At 39.4% G+C, this 20,814-nt stretch overlaps 1 long non-coding RNA gene across 1 annotated transcript in view; it reads left to right on the top strand.

The window, feature by feature from the left end:
• Nucleotides 1-11,337, top strand: part of LOC142601529 (uncharacterized) — a 28,258-nt gene extending 16,921 nt beyond the window's left edge. Inside the window, exons 2-3 of the long non-coding RNA XR_012835046.1 lie at nucleotides 8,780-8,979; nucleotides 9,752-11,337. This is a non-coding gene — a long non-coding RNA (uncharacterized LOC142601529). The remainder of the gene's footprint in view (nucleotides 1-8,779; nucleotides 8,980-9,751) is intronic.
• The last annotated feature ends 9,477 nt before the right edge of the window (nucleotides 11,338-20,814 follow it).

Raw genomic sequence — 20,814 nt, 5'->3', positions numbered from 1 at the left:
TGCCTAGCGTTTGCCGAATAGTGCAAGAGAGTGTAACAGTAATAATAACCTGTGCAAAACTCTTCCGATGACCATGTTAAGACCGAGATTGAGGTCTCTAATAGCGCTGTAATGACTGTATAAAGAATTACAGCACATTAACAAGGATGCTAGGACACGCGGCGTGCCATCAATAAACTAAGCCGCACGCCAGCCTTTTCTGAGTGCAGATAAATGAGTGACAGAGGAAAAGGTCAAGAGTATTATGTAGAGTAAGAGATTTTCTGGGCATAAGATCATTAGATCATTTAGACTCACCACCTGTATAACACATGGTAAATAACCTCACCGCGTGGCCCTGGAATTCATCCAGGTATCTTGTGTTAAGCGTACGCATACCCAACAAGGCACCAAGTCCTGATGTGAAGTCACTGAAAGACAGAAAATCTGACGCTTCCTTTTGCATGGTGTTTCAACGATGAAATATGTGCATCGTTGTTTCATTCGGAACTAATTCAGAAATTTTTGAAGATCCCTATGTCTGTCTTCAGGTGGTTAAATACTTTAGGGAATATGCTGGAATGACTTGACATGTTTAGACCTTATTAAAGAGGAAGAGCCACGGGAAACAGAAATGCTACTTGTTAAAAAGAAGCACTAGGATTCACCTTAGAATTGATTTGTCCTTTGTGAGATCAGTCTTCAAGTGGTGACACATCATCCCTGGGAAGATGTCCTGCCAAAAAAAAAAAGAGAAAAAGAAGAAAAGGGTTTTTTGCTATGGATTCTTGAAGTGATATAAATATTTTAAGAAGAGCATGATCATATATTCCTAAAGGGAGTAGTAACAAGAGACTAGGGAATGTTCTGGCTGAAAAAAAAGAAAAGATCCTGCATTACAGACCAGAGACTAACAGAACGGACTCAGCTACTAAGTTCAGCTGCAGCTTCCGGCAGATTAATTTGCTGAATAAAAGCTACTGTGCAGAAAAAAAAAAGCAATTGTTAGTCCAGCAAAAATAGATGTCTTGCAAGATGAATATAGCCATGCTGAAATAGCCATGGATCAGCTATAGTTTCTCTGTTACAGCTTGGCAGCGAGTTGGGAGTCTGGCATGTGTTGAATCAAGGACCATACACAATCTCTTCTCCCTAAAAGATAGGGAGGACATTTCCCAAAGCTGGCAGTCAAGACCTTTGAGGTTTCTACAGTGCCACAGTGAGTGCTTTTCTAGTCTTAGAACAAGGGGTTTCACAGACAATTGCTGGCTTCCACAATGTAGAAGAAATAATATTGCAAGCTGAACTGCATGGCTGGATAACTAGCTCCTGCAAGCAACTGCGGGCCCAGGATATGCAGAAGAAAGCTGACTTGGCAGAAACTGGAAGTGCAAGTAATGCATTATGCACCAGAGAGGGACAGGATTCATAAAGTCTTCTCTAAATATCTGGGAACAAATCCTGACCTTCACTGGATTTAATGACAAAACTAAGTGCCACCTCATGAGCTTGGTTTTTTCCTTGTGGTTGGGTTTTGCTTCCCACCCCCCCCCCCCCCAGATTTCCTAAGCTTGTGCAGTCAGACCTTCTAAAGCAGGAGCTGGTAACCTCCCAGAGAAGCAAGAAGTTGTTTTGCCACTGGATGAGGCAAGGGATCCCAGTTCCCACGAAACTGCAAACCACAGTGCGGGCTGGGATCCACAGTCGTCTTCAGCACCATCAGGTGAAGGTGCTTTCCCTCCATCATAGATTTCTCCATTTCAAAAGCCAAGACAAATTCTTTGTAATGGGGAAAAGAATGTGAAATTATTTGTATAAGACACCAAATAGCTTATCATTAAATATGTATCGAATTAAATGCATATTCACTTACAGAAACACACAAACCTGCAAATAATACATTGAGAATTCAAAGAATAAAAATTAGGAAATAACTGAGGAGTTCAGGGGAAGTTATGCATACGCAAATTGCAAACACAGACAAGTGATGCCGCATTAAAATCTGTATCGTTTAAAAAACCTCATTTCATAGTATTTCATCAGTTCTCTGGCCCTTCAGGGGCCAAAGGATTCCTTCTCACAGCGCACGCAGAGACCAAACCGGGCACAGAGGAGGAGAACGACCTGTCCATCGCTGCCCCTTCGCCTTCCCAGCACAAATTCACACGTGATGGGCTACACGGATTTCTTCTATTCTGGATCCAGGGAGATTTGCAGGGAGAAAATGGGAATTTCCAATAACCTGAGTGCCAGTAACAAACACCTTCATGATGGAAAACGTGCCTGGATCCCACCTATTCACAGAGTATCGCTCCTTCCTCGCTTGCAGCTAATGAGTTCTCCCCTTGCAGAAAGATCTCCCAGGAATATGGGATACTAAAGGGGGAATATAGTCAGCTCTCAGCTCTGCCCCCATTTGCCAGGTTTTCAGGTGCGTTTTGCTCCCCTCTGCTTTTTTCTAGTAGAGAGTAGCATATGGCCACTCGTTAAATCTCAACAGGTTTTCCAGCAACTGTGGTGTTATTAGAGTCATTTAATAACGCTGATGGATGTCACGGGGCAAAGCGAGGCAGTTATGGTGTCTGCCTGCTTAATTTTCAGAGAACTAATGAAGGGTCCCTGGGAAACGTTTTTCTGAAGTATTATTAAATAGAAAAGAAAAAAACAAACCAAAAACCCAAAAACCTAGATTAACTACTGTGATATTTAGATACGTTCCGAACACAAAACAGAGAAAACTATCACCCATGGAAAACCTGGGATGTACTAGCACATACTTCTAAATCATAGATTATGCACCAGAGACAGTGGAATAAGACTGTCAGCCCCACTGTTATGTCAGAAATAACAAAATTTATATAAAATAAACTTTTTCTTTCTATCAATTTCTTCTAAAAATATTTTGGTTAATAACAACAGAAAAGAGAAACTGTCCAGATCACTGCTGTCCTCTTGCTGCTGGGCTAGAGATATGTACAGAAATGAAGTCTGAGGGAAAAAAACCCATCACATACACTTAAACTTTAAGCTTTTGTCCAAAAACCTCCTACACGGCCACAGCATTGAAATCTGTAGAAATACTCCTGTCTTCGATGGGCTTCCATCAAGCGAAGAAGCTACCAGGACACCCAGGTTTCCCCTTTCCGTGTAAACATTAAGTACCCCTTCGACACGGTTTATATTTTGTTAAGGAAAAAAACCCCAACAACCTAGCAAGATAAACTGCACATTCACATATATTTTGTAAATATGTTGCAGATCGACAGGGAAGAACAAAAATTTGGAAATATAAAATACCAGAAAAGAATTATTTGTAAAAACAGCCGTGCTACGCTATGAAATTGTGAAGCGTGAGGACGCCCTGTCTACAAATGCCCTGATGCTGCCGAATGATGGATTTTCTGTAGGAACGGAAACACAACCGAACACTCAGAAGTTGCTTTTATGATCACAGTAGGCTGTCTTCTCCACAGTAATGCATCTATTCATCACTTCAGCCACCTCTAGGTTGTGGCAATGAATTTTCATTTTAAGGAAGCACTTGCTTCCTAGTAGAGGTTTTATTAAAAAGATTAATTTTGTGTCCTTTTTAAAAAAATATTTATATTATCACTCAATAATTTATCATCATAGAAGTTCCTTAATGATATCAAAAGACATATGAAAGATTTATGAAGAATTAGAATGGTCCAGCATAACCCAGTAATTGAGTTTCCAAATCCTACTTGAAGTTTATGGCTGTTGACATTTAATCTACATGATTTGTTCTAGCATGAAATTTTGGCTTCTCTACACCAGAAAAACAGCCTATAGATATATGTTTTACTCATGGTAGATGGGAAGTAGTTAAATTTTGATTGACAGTTCAGGGACCATTGATAACATCTATGCGACATTATCTCTACATCCAGAAAACCAACGCAATAGCTCTACGCAATAAACACTTACGGCATTGACAAAGGTTAGCCATCGCATGTCCTCTAAAAATCTGAGCTGATCAGCGTTCGTAGCAGAAACTAAAGATCTAAACATTTTGCTGGTTCTGCAACGCTGCCTGAACTGGAGTTAGAGGTGATTATAATATGAATGACTATCGTGTTTGCTTCTGCGTGCAAGAGCGAAACTCAGATGATTAAGGCTCTGATGTGCAGACTGATAACTTGATTTGCTTGAGCAGTTCTTCTGTAATAGCACTGTATAAAAGGATTTTTTTTTTTTTTTTTTTTTTTTTTTTGCCAAAGCACTGTAAGGTACTTTCATAACTTAACAACAAGTAAGGATAGCTTCACATACAAAAATTTCCAAAAGAGCTACCTTATTATTGGGTAATAGCATTAAGTAATTGCGTTAAAGCAATATAAATATGTTTATCCTCAACAGAGATTTGAAACTTTATTCGTCATTTGGGATCCTGCCACAAATTATTCACATTCTAAGAGCCAAGTCAACAGACGGCGCGTCAGTAACCCTTCAGAGACCTACTGGTTGTGGAAGGATGCACTCTACCTTGACAGGAGATGACCCATTTGACATTGTCCAGCACTAGGGCTGTACCAAACGATAAAAAGTGCATTACATAGAGAACTTCCAGAAGAAGAGTTTAGTATCTATGATAAGAGCCACTTCTTAACTCAAGGACTGTATTTCATTGCTGGAAAAAAGCAGTCATTAATGCAATTAATTTTTTATTACACTTAGGTAATGTATTTCATTGCTTTTTTACTTTTTCACCATCAAAGAGTGAAGCAAGAATTATTACAAATACGGTTAAGTTGCCAGATTTAAAAGACAAAGTTAGAAATGTTTGGGGTTTTTTTGCATGTGTTTGTTCATCGATTGCAGGTAGTATATCAGCAATAAGTTCGATTCAGCTTTCTGGTCGTTGATTCTTTTCAAACATCCCAACTTCTAAAAGTGTTGGCTGGTGTTTATTATAGCAGTCAGAATGTCTCCGTCAATTTTTCAATCTGACTCAAGGAACAAATATCCATATTCACTATTGCAAAAAGCGCTTGGGATCTTTTCTAAACTTTTGAGTAATGAAACATCGAAACTCTTGCTAAATCTGCCATTCTTGCTAGGTGTAACTGAAATGAGGAAAGCATGGACTTTTTTGTTTTTACAAATTATTGACAGATGCAAGGCTCTCCTTTTGCAGGGCTTTGAAATAAAGTAAAAGTCAGGTGTGGGGTGGATAACCGTTAATTTGAATTATAATACAATATTACAATATTTAACAATAAAGCTGAACATCAAATTCCTTGCGTTTGTTAAACTGTCAGACAAAAAAGACAACAAAATTGACTGAGGTCTACTGAAACGGTAGATTTTGACCATTTTAAAACATCTTTGATTCTTGTAAAGGAGGACAAATTTTGAAACTAGAACTTAGATGTTCTGAATCGAATATTCAGAAACTTTTTCATATGAAAATAGGTGTAAAAGATCAAAGATTCCTCTAGTAAAAACTGAAAGATTTGGTGTTTTTCATGAAGTCTTTTTTCAACTTTTTTTTTTTTTTTTTTTTATTAATTCTCAGCTGAACTGAAACAGTCATGAATACTATGAAGGAGGAAAAATGTCTGGATGTTTTTTTTCTGTGTCTATAAATATCACTATATAATTCAATAATGATTAAGACAATTTCCAGCAGTCTTGGAATATGGCCATTTTCCCCTCAAATATTAACATAAATACATTAAAAAAAATTTAGCTGCATATATATATATATATAGGAACTGTTGTGCAACTCCTGCATTTAACAGCCAGACACAGCACATTTTGTGACTTTACACCTCCATTTTAAGCAGGAAATCTCATTTGACCTCTCTCCTAATACAGTTGTATTCTAATGGTGTCAACATGTGAAACAAAACATAGGTAAGAGAAGAAAACAAGCTCAAACGTTCTTCGAAATACTCCTACAATGTATGGGCATCACCTTCAGCTACTAGATTATTTTCTTGTCATGGGACACATTAGGAATGAGAAATTGATTTGGACCTGTCTTACTTTTGAGCTCAGTGAATGATTTAGAATAAAATTTCCCAAACTGGGAAGATTACTCAAGTCACCTGTGTTGGTAAGACTGTGGTTTAACTTCAACACCCAATTCCACACCACAAACCGGTATGAAACATTAGCTCAATTCCAAACCTGAAAATATTCACTGGCAGAAAAGGGTATTCTGTGCTATAAAAATTTCTCCTGTCAAACTTCCTCCTGTTAGAAGGATGCCAGGGAAATTCAATATACTGTAGATAGAACACAAACTAGAAGTCCCTCACTGGGGATTTGATTTACCTGGATGGGTTCCAGAGAAAAATAATAGTACACATCAGGGTGTATATATACAGCAGCCTACTGCATTTAACACATTTTGTATGAACAATTAAAAAAACCCTAACCCCTTGTGAATTACGTAGTAGGAGTTTTATACTGAAGGAATAAAAAGAATATGTGCATTTGTGCAATTTTACATGCTGATATAATCCTTGCTTTCCTAGTAGCTAAATTCTAATGACGGTAAGTCAAATACAAATAATAAGGAAAATGTGGCTAAGATTTCTTATTTTCTTTTAAAAGTGGGCCTTCTAAGTACAAAGTTGGTAGTAACTGGATTACTACTACTTGGTAGTAAACTGTAATTATTATGGCCAACTTTTCTAACCTTGGTGTCCCAATTGTCTTCAAGACATCGCTCAGAAGGATTTGGGTGAACATATAGAAAATGTGCGTACGTGTGGCCTTTCTGGTGCAGACAGGAAGGGAGAACCTCGGCGGCAGGGACCCTCCAGCCCCGCTCCAGGGGCAGGGCGGGCTCAGATGCCTCTCGGCTGGGATGAACGATGGTCCCGCGCTAACACTTTGGAAAGGTATTGCAACTCCTCGGGACGGGGCAAGGCACTACTAACCGTGCAGAAAGGACACACTTTTTCAGTGCCAATGTTAGCCTGGCCAGTGCTAAAAATAATTTTTCATGCATATTTTTAGCACCTGTCATTTGGAGATGTTAAACCACGGCAGCTTGTTGTGATTAGACATATAACGTCTCCCCTCCCGTCTCTTTTACATCAATGTATCTATACCGACTTTGTATATTATTTCTGACTTATACAGGGAGAAGCGAGAAAAGAACCATTCCCTGGGAGTAAAATTCCAATTTAAGTGTAGGCTTGTGTATAGCCACTTATTCATATGAATTATATGAAAGTCACGGGTACTCTGGGTGTAAATCCAGGTGGAACTGCGCCACTAATCTACGAATGTGTTGCACTCCTGAGAGAAGAAAAAACAAACCTAGAGATCTGACAGCCTTATAAAAGCATTCCCATTGTGGCATAATCTCTTAGAAAAAATATAAATCATACCCCATCTTTTTTGTAAATTGACCTGTAAGTTACTGGCAGCAAATCAATAGGATACAAATGAAAAATAATAATGCAATAACAATGCTGTGTATTATCTTGGATCCCAGATGAAAACTTGTAAAACAATCAATATGATAAAGATTCAGCACTGTTACTCTTTTACAAAGAAATGACAAAATAACATACTGATTTCAAAAGGTGGCTGTAAAAAAAAACCAAACCAACAAACCCATCCGCCACTAAATGAAAAGATAAACCTAAATATAAAACATTTCCTTGTTTGTTTGCTTGTTTCTTTCCCCCCAGAATTCCATTAATTTAAACTGGAATTAAAGGGATCAAATTTTTTTTTGTTTTTTTTTTGAAAAAAAGCAAGCAAGCTAAAGAGACATCATCCATTTTAGCATTAGCCCAAGCAGCTCAATGGAGGAAAACTCAGTTGCATGTAATGGGAATATGAAAACTGGTGGCTTCCATGAAATACTTACGTGCACTTATTTTGTTGAGTATTTAACTGCTACCTCCACGTTTTGGGTTTTTTTGTTGTTTTTTTTTTTTTTTTATTTTTTAGGAGCTGTTGAGTTTATTTGCAGCAGAGCGTTTGTTAATTAAAACAAGCTTTTCTTCGTTAATTAGAACAAAGACGGTGCTTTGAAAGAGGCTTGTCCTCCATCCTTAAAAAGCCTGTCTCATTTATAGAGCGGGCACGGTGAAGTACGTGGAAAGCTACAGGTAGAAAATGGTCCACCTAGAGCTGCGTGAGGAGCTGCACAGCTCTGCCTTCAGGACTACGGAGTGCCTACAGGCTTCAGTATTAAAAAAAACCCAAACAAACCAAATGACTGGCCATAAGATTCCCCGAATAAAACCTAAAATTAGTAAATTTGCTTTCTGCATGTGTTTTCCACAATTGTGGTACGGAACAGAAAACTCAGAGGAAGAAAATGAAGCGGAAACTCCAGAGGCGAGAGGGAAGAGCGGCCGCGCAGCCTGGCTGCTGCGGGGGGAGCACAGAGCTTGCCATCACCGGCACGTCCAGCGCAGCACCCGGTCGTGGCTGAGGGGACAGCGGGCACCCAGCGTGTTCAGGAGGATTACCTGAATCCCTGAATTAATCCATTCGATCATGCTGTGATACACAGTTATACACACAGGAGCGAAGGACATTCTGTTTGAAAGCTTCCAGGGGGGAAAAAAAATAAATAATAATTTACAGCGCAAACTGAATGACTGCGTTCGTAGCTCAAACCAAACATACCCGCGTGCTGCTATTTTACACGCATCCTGTGACACCACGCCGAAGTCTAAGAGGAAACAATTTTTAATGCCAGCTTTGCGGCTCGTATGTGCACAGAGTCAATACTAAGGCCAAGAACTGCAAGGTAACCGATTAAGTATTAATCGCTAATGTTATTTATTTATCCCCGTAGGTTTGCAAGGTGCTTTTCAGACAAGCAGAGAAGTAAAGACTTCATGTCGGCGATTTTAAAATTAAAATGAGTCATAAAAGTCAGGCAACAAAGGGAGAAGGAATGAGGATAGAACTGGGAGAGAAGCGGTAAACCTATGCGAGGGCACCATTTACACGGAACAGCCTTGCCATTCCAGCTTGTTTTCTTGCAAGTACAAGGTAAGGAGTTGTCTCAGGCATTAGTCTTATTATCTACCCACAGCCACCTCATTGTGCGAGATTTTTATAAATAAAAGCATGAAAAGATTGTGGCAACTTGTGCGTTCCCAGAACGATGTAAAATAACTCCCACAATCAATGCAACATGGCACATAGCAGTTACCCTTCGATTTCGCTTATATTTTCATTTTGGATTACTAAATGCAGAGTGAAGAAAAAAAAAAAAAAGCCTTTCTTGAAAGGCAGCCAAAAGCTACAGTTTTCAAATTTCAGTTCATGTTCAGAGCTTTATCACAATTTCATATGAATAAGTTCTTAGCTTAGAAATTTCCACAATTGCTTAAAGGTGCATTTACAGTCATTTATCTCCATATGGGTACGTGCAGTAGGAATTTTAAGAGTTATTTCAATATTAATCCACAGTTTGCGGTTATGAGTACAGATCAGAGATCCTCGCACAGCTCCAGCCCCGAGACAGGCCACTGCCGACGGGGTGACGGTGCCCTGGTTCTCCCATCAAAATCACGTGCATTTAATTTACTGTGACCTTGAAAGGATGAAAATCTCACTAGCTGCGAAGGCTTTTCATTCCTGCAGCAAATCAGCCAGTGGAGATGTTGGAAATTATTGCTAGAAGACTGTACCTGTCAGGGTATGGTAGGGTTCTCCAGTCTTAATTCTGGTGTGGGGGTTTTTTGTTGGGGGGTTTTTTGGGTTTTGAGGGTTTTTTTAGAAAATTGAGTCTGCGTGGATTTTTTATTCTTTTTTACAGCGTCTGTCTCTCCCTTTTCAAATGGCATTTCTTGCAAATCAGAACCACCTCAAAATTGAAAAATCTCACTTTGGGGATGTTTAAAAAAAAAAAAAAGAGAGAATTCTTCATGGGAATAAGATAATAAGATGAAGTTTTTCAGACAGCTGCACTTACCACCTGTTTGCAGCGCTTTACGAAGGAAACACACAGGCGTTTTTTCCAGATGTGCCAAGCTGATGGTTTTTTGCATTTATTCAGTCCTTCTGTTGTCGCTTAGTATGCTGTCGTTGTAAAATCTGAGGGGGTAAGGATGAGGAGAAGGAAACACCTCATTCTGAGATGACCTTTGCCTGCTACTCTGTGCAGACAGAAAAAACCAAACCCACCCCACTATCAGGAGCAGACTTTGACATCGAAGAGGAGCCGCAGTAGGTTGTTTCCATATTCTGCTGGACACCAACGCACTTAATAAAAGTAACGAGACGTCCGTTTTGCCGACGCGCACGTCTGCTAAGGGCTGTGCCAACCCCGACTGCTTCTCGCCGCCCTTTTTGCAGCTCAATCTGCCCCCAGGTCCTCTGGATGGAGGTTTCGTTTGGAGGGATAGCGGCTGAACACGCTTTAATCTGTTTTAGGCGAAATTCCATCCCTGTAGCTTTGCCTGACAAAGGAAGGGAATTAGTGTCTTACCCGAGCAGAAACTTCAGGCACGTGCACCAACGACGGCTGCAAATGGGGAAAAGGAAGAAGAATCAGCGCCCGTTTCCCTTTCCGCTTGTGTAAATCCGTCCCGGCTGTGAGACGGATCCAGCAGCGCTGGTTTTTCACACGTGGACTGGAAAGAGTGAAAGAAAAAGGACAAGTTGCAGGCTAGATAAGGAAAAATCTTCTGGCAGAAGTGAGACAGTTTCAATTTTAAAAAGCCAGGAAAATATATCATATAAATATTCTTTTCTACAGTCAGGGCCAGTCGTTACCTTGCTATGCTAAATCAGAGCTATATATATATATATTCAAAGACCGAGAAACCAACTCTCTTCATCTGCCGTAAAACTAAACAGTATTCTGTTTACTGTTTCCAAGTAGGCTGCTAAATCACACAAAGTATTTCTTATTTCTTTTATTTTTTACTGGCTTTTTTTAGCTGCCGTGCCCTTTTCTGTATGACTCACGTTCCATAAGAGCAGCCTAAGCTCAATGAAACAGGCAGTGTCGAATACTACGCTGCCCTAACTGAGAAGAAACACAATTAGTTTTGAAATCTTTCATAGGACGCATAATTATTAGCACCTAATTTCTACAGCTGAGGTATCCCAGACTATTTCAACAGTCTGGCATAATGCTTTAAGTCAAGTGGAACAGTTGCTTAATTTTGATTTTTTGTGCTCAGGTGTTAATATTAAAAGCCTACTTAGTCAGAACGTGAAGCAAACCAGTGATAATTCTAACAAAACACCCAAACCCAAGGAAAGCTATGGGAAAAAAAGAAAAAAGACACGTCAAAGCCAACTTTAATTGGAAGTCATCCTTAGCCTTCTCAATTTTTGGAGAAGTCTCAAGAATATAAGGATAAAAATATCACATATGTAAACAACAAAAAAAAATTCTCTCTGCTCTAGTTAAGCAGTCCAGAGGGAAACATTTCCTTGCTTCACGGTATGCCTTCCTTTGCTCTTCGGTTAGCTATTGATAAAGTTCGGAGATCTGGAAGCACCACAGAGTGATGTGCTAGGCCAAATCTAATGCTTTAAAAGTAGAACCTAGACTACTACCTAACCTAAAAATAAATGCAATGTTTTAACCTAATTGTTCATTTTTCTTTTGTGTAGGAAAAATGGGACTATTTTAACTGGATTTTCAGGCTTCTATGCTTGGAAATAAGCATTTATGTCTTGCAGGTAGAACAGAAACTTAATCTATTTCAGACATTATAGGTGTAGAAGTGCAATGGCCACAGGTTATTTGGCACTGAAATCCAGTAATGACAGCATTAAGTTGTAGATCAGAGATGTTTTCATAACAGTGAGTCATGCAGTGCTTTGAAAATATTTTCCAGAGGTGGCAGGAGAAGATTCGGCATTGCAAGAATCATTCATTGAGTTTTGTAACGCATTGGTCATTATGAATTAGATGTCTCGTCACAGAATACGTGATGGTTCTCCTATGGAGAACTGAGATCTTTAAGCTGAGCCACCAAGTAGTCAAGTTCACGTGCAACAATTCATCTGCCTCAAAATTCTGAGATTATTGAGACAAACGTTCACCTTTGTGTTAGGACAATGGAAAGGGGAAGGGCAAGGGAAGATGTTTTCTGAAAACATTTTACGTTTTGTCCTCGAACATACTTAAGCACCAGTACTGCAGCCTAGTGCTGGATAGATGAAACAAAAGTGCTATCTAAAAATTATAGTCTGAAATGAAGACCCAGAAAAAGAGCTAAAGGCTGTGCCTCCTTTCGTTTAATTTATTTCTAGAGTTATTCAGAATGAAGACACTTAATCTTTAACGTAAATCTGCAGGGAACATTATTTATCTTTGAGAAGCCTTGAAGGCTAACGTAATGGAAACCGAGAATTTTGTCTTTGCGTTGTGTGGGGTGAGAAGAGCAGCTGGATTAAATTGCTTTCCGTAGATATCAATAGATAGTTTAAAGACGTGGTATAGCTGCAATACCTTTGAATGATTCAAGTATCACATTTGTTCTCTTTAATGAAAGAAAGCTTACAGTATACGATGAAAAATGACAGAAATATGGTCACATAGTGTTGAGTCTATGATATTTCTACAGGTGTTTCATGCGCCTAACGCAGGTATCTCATTATGGTAGACATGTATGAAGCCATAGCTAAAAGAACCAGGCACATATGTGCAATAGTAGGGGACTTTGCTGTTTAAGGGTGATTTTATCTAATAAATAAATATTCATGGTCATAATAAAAAAAACTCCGCATACCTTCATAGTTATCACATTAGACATTTTCCATTCTTCTTAATAAACAATTATTAATAAGAATGAAACCGATCTCTAAAACCTTTGATCACTGCTTTCAGAAAAATGGATCAAAGGGTGGTTCTCGTCATTTTGTCAAACAGAAAAATACATTTTAATGAGGCTGGTTTAGGCTTTAGACCTCCTGTCTTTCTTCTAGCTGGCTTCTACAATTCTCTCTCATGACATTTCTGTGCTGAGGTCACAGATGTCTTCGCAACGTTAAAATATATTGCATATATAGGCCTGAAACATACGTGGTCTGTACTTTGAATAAGTTTAATTTTTAGAGCTGCAGGAATGCATGATCAAAGTAGCTGCAACAGCTTTTCCAACAATCTTTCTACAGGAAAATTAAATTAAAAACACCAGTTGGGAAGAATTCCAGCTTCAAACAATTTGCTTCTAATCAAGGAGCTAGACATTGTTTGACTGGTGCTGGCACCTTGCCCTCGCCAGGGTAAGCCCTGGCAATTTCTAAAGTAATGAATCCACTGTCATCTCACAAGACTTCATCAAACAACCTGGAGAAACAGAGGTCTAGGTGACAGCTAAATAGGATGGGATCACGCCCTTAACCATTAGCACAAGGAGGTAAATAACCCACCGGGACAAGAAGGAGATGTTGACTTGTTGCACACAACTCTTGGCCATACCACGTAGCTTTAGAACAGTTTCCTCTGCCCGTCCCGTGACGCTGTAACCCTGACTCGTGGATCCAAACCCCAGAAAAACACGTCCTGACCCACGGCCCTCTGCCATCGATGCCGTGCTGCTCCACCTGGCCTCGCTGCCAACAGCTCTGCCGGGATACCTGCAACTTGGACGGCATCTTCAGCATGAAGCCCTTGCTCCTCCAGCTACTTCTAAGACTGGAAGTTAGTTTTCCTTTTGATATTCCTAAAACGCAGTCTTTCATAAATGTAAAGAGAGGACAGGTCTGGTTTTAGGCTCGTACCCTTCGCTTGCGGTTCCTGCTGTGCCCAGGTCTTGATATAAATTATCTTTCCCTCTGCTCATTATGAAGCTTCCTGCCAGGATCATTTTCCGTGCCATTCACCTCTTTAGTTTTCCCTTTGCTGGCTCCAGCTTCTCTAGTGCATTAGACAAAAGTTATTTATCCTCACTTTCCAGGTTCGTTATAATTTACTCCCTACTTACTACCTCTCATTTACTATCCAGAGACAGACTTTCTCCTCTGGTTAGCACGCAGTGCCAGTTTCAAGCACCCACGTGTTACGCTGTTACAGACGACTGGCCATTTATTTCCTGTGCTTTGGTTCTCCTCTGTGTCTTTGGCAGAAGGGAATGGACAGATGGTAACGGGAACCAGTGCCGAGGCAGTAAACCCCTTGGAGGGGACACAATCTCTTGTCACGGGCCTGAGAAGTGATTTGCACAAAGTACCCGTGCTCCTTCCAAGCTAATGCTGTACAATAACAGGGAAATAAAGGGGAATAATGGACGTGCGATATATAAATATTTTCTTAATGTTATTATTGTACGCAAAATATTACACCGCTGACATTATGCACTGATAAATGAGAGAAATAGGGACAACAGGGCTAAAAATGGAAGTCAGGGGAGCTGGAGAATGTGTCTCAATCCAAAAGGGGAACAGCATTGTGAAAGCACCTAACGTCCACAGTATATTATTAGTGTATTTAGGGCAATCCTGGGCTGACTCACAGCTTCTTCAGCCAACAGGAGTCCTTCTATCCATTTCAATGTGGTTTGGAAGAGGTCACAAGGACTTCTGCATTCATTTGCTTTGAGGAGTTTTGAAAATGACATATTGCAAAGTAAAAGACAAACCAAGATGTTTTCTCCACATGTTTGGCAGGCGTCAGTTTTGCGGGAGTATGAGAGTAGAGCTCAAATTAACACCCTTGATAGAGTGTATCAAGCTGAGGCTTTCCAAGCTACTAATACAAAAGATGAATTCTCAAACACCAGACACAGGTGACAAGATAAGAAGCCCAGCACATCATGTATAAGATATAAATGGATCCATCTGTCAGCAGTTACTTTAGAAGTGAATTGCTCTCAATTACATTAGAAACAGCATTTAATGAAATACAATTTTAAAGTACTACATAGAGGAAGAAAATGTGCAAAGTAAATTCCTGATATAATGAAAATTGAAGAGAGATAGATTCCGCTCTTATAATTGGCAAACAGAATGGAGGGTTTTGATAGAGGTGACAGCAGAACAGCTTTTGGGGTAGCATTTGTCCGGGATAGCAATCTTCTCATCATATGTCCAGCCTGTCTTCAGAGGTCATTTTCAAGGTACACGTTCAGATGAGAAATAGCAGTGTTATATGACAATTTCACTGATGGCTGCAAAGAAATGTTCATTACGTTGCCTTCTGGCCACATGAGAAGGGGCCAGTCATGTATCAAATGGCGGAACAGGTGTCAATGAAAAACCGGAGTTTAGGTATTCTGAATTTAAATCCTTCATACAGTCCACATTCAGTCCTTTCTCTTCTGACAGGAAGTCAATGAACCCGTATTAAGTGGCAGGCAAACATTTTTTTTCCTCCCAATTTCTTCTGGGTTTTGGATTTTTGGTTGTGGCTTTTGGTTTGTTTCCCCCCAGTATTTATCATCTCGGTCGTCATGAGAAAACAGTTGGGAAAGTGAGCCCCAGTTTAGAAGGGCCGCCTGGCTGTGAGGGATCTCAGACAAGCAAGGGTCACGGTACTGATGAGGAAACCTAATGTGGTTTTGAGAATCAACAAACAATCTGAGATTGGGAATGTTTAAATCACAAGCGTATCTACGCTGTATGATCTCGTTAGAGGTTGGAATTAAGGTTGCTTAGATGCCTCATCTGTGACATTCCACATTATAACAGACATAGTTGTAGGTATGTTTTAACTTACATTATTTAGGAACTTCCTAGGATGATGTTTGGAGAACAATTAGAATGCTTACACAATGTGTTCTACCCTGAATTCCTGATACTCTCCTCTCCAAGCTGGATTCATCCTCATGTCATTTTTGGCTTGGTATAAGAGAGGCATTGCCCAGGTAGCCCCGCATCTGCTGAATACAGATCTGAGGGAGCGTGACATATTTTGAGATATCTCTTAAAGCTCTTCCCATAGCATGGCTGGTGGAGAAACATGAAGTTTTTTTCTGAAAAGCAGTCACCAGTCTTCTAGCCTTAGAGAGAGGATTTAATAATGCTGAATTTAATGTTATTGGAAATACCATTGCTTTCACAAGTACACAAATATTGAATTAATTACTACATCTATTTGAGATCAGCTGAATTATGACTAGTATTTCATTGACTGATTTATGTAGGAAATCCGCATTTACAAATTATATTCCCCAATAAACAAGGTTTAGGTATGACATAGAAGTTATTGCTGTTACTCATGAAATGTTTTCTACTTTGCTTTTTGTTCTTGGGAATGCTGTACACCAAACAATATATTTCCCATATGAAATAGCTTTCCTGAAACATCTGCTGCCAGAAAGTTTGTCTGGAACTTGCAATGATGGATGAATTTTTGACAGGTAATTGCAATTCAGATCAGATGCAGACAGATTTAGTACCTAGAAGCTCCCAGTTTATTAAAATCACCATTGATTTATTTAAGCACCCCCCTCTCTTTTCACCACCATTGAGAAATTAATCACTTGGGTATGGTGTTCAGGGCTCATCCAGCTGCTCATAATATGAAATACATCAGTTTATCCTAACTTTATCTATCTCTCAGCACTTCTGAAAAACCTATCACCACAGTACCTAGTCACCACCAAACCCGACACGTACAATTAGCGTAAGCCTTTCATGAGAGCTGAAGGAAATGCTGGAATTCACGTTAGTTACGTGGTTTAAACTCTTCAGGCTTCCTAAAGCAAATTAAGTGTCACCACTATCCATCACACCTACGAAAATGATGTTTGTCTTTTTCTTAGACAGTAGCTGGAAGGACTGAACGGCGCTATTGGTTTGGTGTCTGTCAGTACAGTTTTTTCCTGTTTGTAACATATAACAAACTCATTACTGAATAGAACACATGCCACCGATATATATATATATATTATACACACAGCATATTAAGAAGATTTTTCTAGATCATTGCTGAATTTGTGTAACTGATACGATTACAGTAACAGTGACAAAATGGAAAAAGGACTCCATCCAGTCATGAGCAATACAGGACAATTTCATGAGCCACATTAATGCTTCTCAGTTAGATGAAGTGAGATGGTTTGTAGTTGCTTTTCATTCCTAGACCCCTACACTGAATTGTTGTGCTTGGGTTTGGGATTTTTTTCCCTACATTGGCTTAGCATAGATTTTCAAACTTCATTAATATAATATATATAATTAATATAATTTTCTTCTTTAAAAAAATCCTGTCTAACTTCTAACATTACAGTCTAGTTTTGCTGGAATTGAGGTGAATTACAAATCCGGTCATTTTATCATAGAAGCACCCAGGTCAGGCAAGATTTACCCTTGCTTCTCTTCCCGGCCACCTTCTTCTTTGTGTGCCTGGAAGTGTGTTCTCAGGTGAATCCATGGACTTGCAGGGACTGAAATGAGGCTAATGGGGCTGTAGTTTCCTGGATTTTGGCCTCTTTAGATGATGGGTGACCTTTTTTGAAGATGATGGACAGTTTGTTGGCCATCTGACCTTTTGCTGCTTGTTTTACAGCTTTAGTAGTTGATCTACCCAGTCTTTCTTTCAAGGTAACTACATCTTTGTATGAATTCCGTGTGGACCCCAACTAGAATGAGTGCTAGCTATTTTATTTGAGGACCAAGATACCACTTCAGTGCTCTCAGAAGATACAGCGCACAAAGGGAGGACCCATGGGGCCCAAATGTCTGTATTATGTATTATATAGAGGTATACACCATAATACAGCTGGTTCAGACTGTGCCAGACTCAGGCAAAGAGAAGTTGCATTAGTCGTCTTAGATTCTAGAGAGAAAGGACAAATCACACCCAGATATCAGATTTGATTAAATTCATATTGATTTGAATAATGTTATCGGGATACAGTGCTTCCACCAGTTCACAGTGAAGTAAGCAAAGATTCACTGTAGATATTTCACTCAGTTCTGGTTGTTTCCAGACAGACTATCATCAACCTCTTGGAAAGTTAGACACTAATTTTCTTTGCAGCTCACATTTGTTCTGATAAAGGATTAGCTATGCGTGGATAGTAGCCATATGACCTTCAGCCATTTTACTTATACCTTTCCCAGACTAAACAGAGCTGGGCAAGTGTGGGAGATGCTTGGAAAAGAGCCACAGAAAGTTGAGGATGCTGAAGTAAAACAAGCACGGTGAATTCAGACAGTTAAAGCATTTCTATTTGATTTAACCCAGAACTGGCATTACAATTATTCCAGAAGAGCCACTGAAGTGATGCAGAGAGACGAATGGTGGAAGGTAACAGATGATATCATCCCTTGAATGTAACGTAAAAATACACAAATGCCAGTACCTGGTCAGAGATCCCAATAGTCTCCCTCCAGCAGTAGGCACAAGCAGATGTCAAAGGATGAGTAAGAACAGAGCACGCGCATGGTACTCCCCTGAGTACTATTCCACCTGCCAATTACTTCCAGCTCAAAGGGCTTTTCTCAGCCAGATGTAATTTTGTGCATTTACTGTCAAAGGTAAGTACAGTTTGGCTCATCTGGACATAAGTGCCTCTTCCAATTTTTTTGTCATTTAAAGTCTATTTTCGATGCTGGTCTTGCCCTAAACCACTGAATGTTTCTTTTATTATTCCACATACCAGTAACTGTACTTCAAGAAGAAACCTAAAGGCATGCCTACTTTTGTACAGATACCGTAATCTCTTGCTGAAAACAACAACAAGTCTTGTTTTAACAACAACTCTTAAACTGGCTTCGCTGTTTTGCTGAAGGGGATGACCACTGCACGCACGTTCTTCTTGTACATGCAACGATAAATTATAAAAACATTAATGCCTGTAGTTTATACCATACTCTTACAAGAATAGGTATTACATTAAAAAAAATATATCTATTAATAGATTTAGGGTGAGTTTGTGCTTTTTCAATCACGACGACTTAGCCAGGTTTTTAGTGCACATAGGTAGTATACTATTCCTTCAGTTGACTACCAAGAATCCCCACCTTATGGATAGAAGTGAGCTTAGGCATTGCTCTTCAATCTTTCTAGGGTATGTTCCCCTTTTCCTCTACCAGTGGTGACAATATCTGTGGGTGTTTCATATATTTCTCACACAGACAAAGAAGATCCATATCGTTTCTCCCACCTAGGGAGCCGCTACTTGTTTTATGTGATGCCTTTCTCGTGACCAATGCTGCCTCATCAAAGGTATTTAACTGGCTGAGATTACTCCATCTAACTATCCATAGGCCTTCATTAGCTAATTACTGCTCTCATAGGTGTTCTTTCTTCTGTACCTACATTTTCATGTTTTCTTAGCTCCTTTCCAGTCTACTACTCAACATTAAACCCACACGTTTAGTATTCAATAGTTTTTAGTGTTAAATCTTAAGTGGTAAGAGGCACAGAATAATCGGAGGTCTAGAAAAGGTGAGTTATGAGGAACGCTTAAAAGAAATCAAGTTATTTAATCCAGATTAAAGAATAGTGAGAAAGGGATATGACAGCATGTTCCCTCGCATGCAAACATATGAAAGGTAGCTGTAAAAAAGAAAAAGGAAAACAGTTATTCTTCATGCCCACGGTGAACAGGAAGAAGCATTAGAAGGGTGTAAATCCCAGTGAAGGAGATTGATGTTAGGCATTTCAAACAATCCCAGAGGAACGATGTGGGCCATTATTAACTAAACAAGAGACCCAGTTATGTTCTCAGGGCTGGTACAGAATAAAGCAGCTGTGATTTGAGTGTTTCAGATTAGCTGCTGCTAAGTGGTCAGATGCATCCGACCGAAATGAAGTTTTGGTGGAGCATGGCCAAAGGGAGAAATCTCTGCCACTGCTGCAAAAAGTATTTTTATCCTTCTCCAGAAGTCCACCTAAACCTTTCCGGGTGACTGACCCTGTGGTTAGTGCACAACCTGTACAAACCCTGTATTTGCCTCCTGATGAAGTACGTCCCTGTGTGGTTATTGCTACTTCGGTCACTGCTAGAGCAAGAGGTGGCTAGAAAATACACCTCCGCGCCCCGTTTCTGGGTCTGAGTCCTTGGTCTGACTATTCGAGCCCCGTGGTTCATGATTTCTTATCATTGGCCCTCCTGTCTGTGCCATTACAGGAGAGGGAAATATAGTTTTGTAAGCTATGATCCGTCTCAAATTACTGGAAGAAGAGAGTAAGGAGTAATGTTTTTACCAATATTCATTCATCCCTTAATTACACAGGCTGCTGCAAAGAAATTATTCTTCTGCCAAGATTTTCCAGTTATGAATGCTCATCAATCTTTTAATTATTTTAAATTTAATATGCGGATTCTCCCTTTCTTGCTTATAAAGAGTGGCTTAAATTTTTCGTAAGCTAATATTTTAAAGAGAAAAAGGCCCACAGTGTTTCTGACAAAGCTGATTATAGAACATCAGAATGACAATACACCTCTATTAAAAAAAAATGCTTTATAGGGAGTGAAGATTTATAGAGGTGTTCTGCTGATTCATGAAGACTAGATATGGAAATTAATTTCTGAAGCCACTCAGTGATGAAATATGTAACATATAATGCATTTGTCTGTAAGACAAAGAAGTATGTTGGCTGATTAAAGAAGATATATGAATTTCTGAAAAAAAAAAAAAAAAAAAGGAAATTATTCTCAGGAACAAAACAGCTAATTATAAAGCCAACAGAAAATGAAATGTGTATATTGAATGACTATATATTTTTTCCTAAACACAAAACCTTCAATATTAATTTCCAACATGCATCATATGCAACTTTAATATCTAATGACACACATATACTGCTGAATATCTGAAACGTCCCGCTCCGCAGGTTCTAGCCTGTTTCCAGACAGATGGTGCTGGACACATCGACCCTCTGCCCCAAAGAATCAGCAGGAGGGGATGCAGGATGAAGAGCAGGAGAAACTCCCTTTGCTGCAAAAAACCCCCGAATGTGGC

Source organism: Balearica regulorum, chromosome 4, assembly GCF_011004875.1.
Source record: "Balearica regulorum gibbericeps isolate bBalReg1 chromosome 4, bBalReg1.pri, whole genome shotgun sequence".
Lineage (NCBI taxonomy): Eukaryota > Metazoa > Chordata > Aves > Gruiformes > Gruidae > Balearica > Balearica regulorum.
Note: the sequence above shows the minus strand (reverse complement) of the source record. Positions and strands in the feature narration are given on the sequence as shown.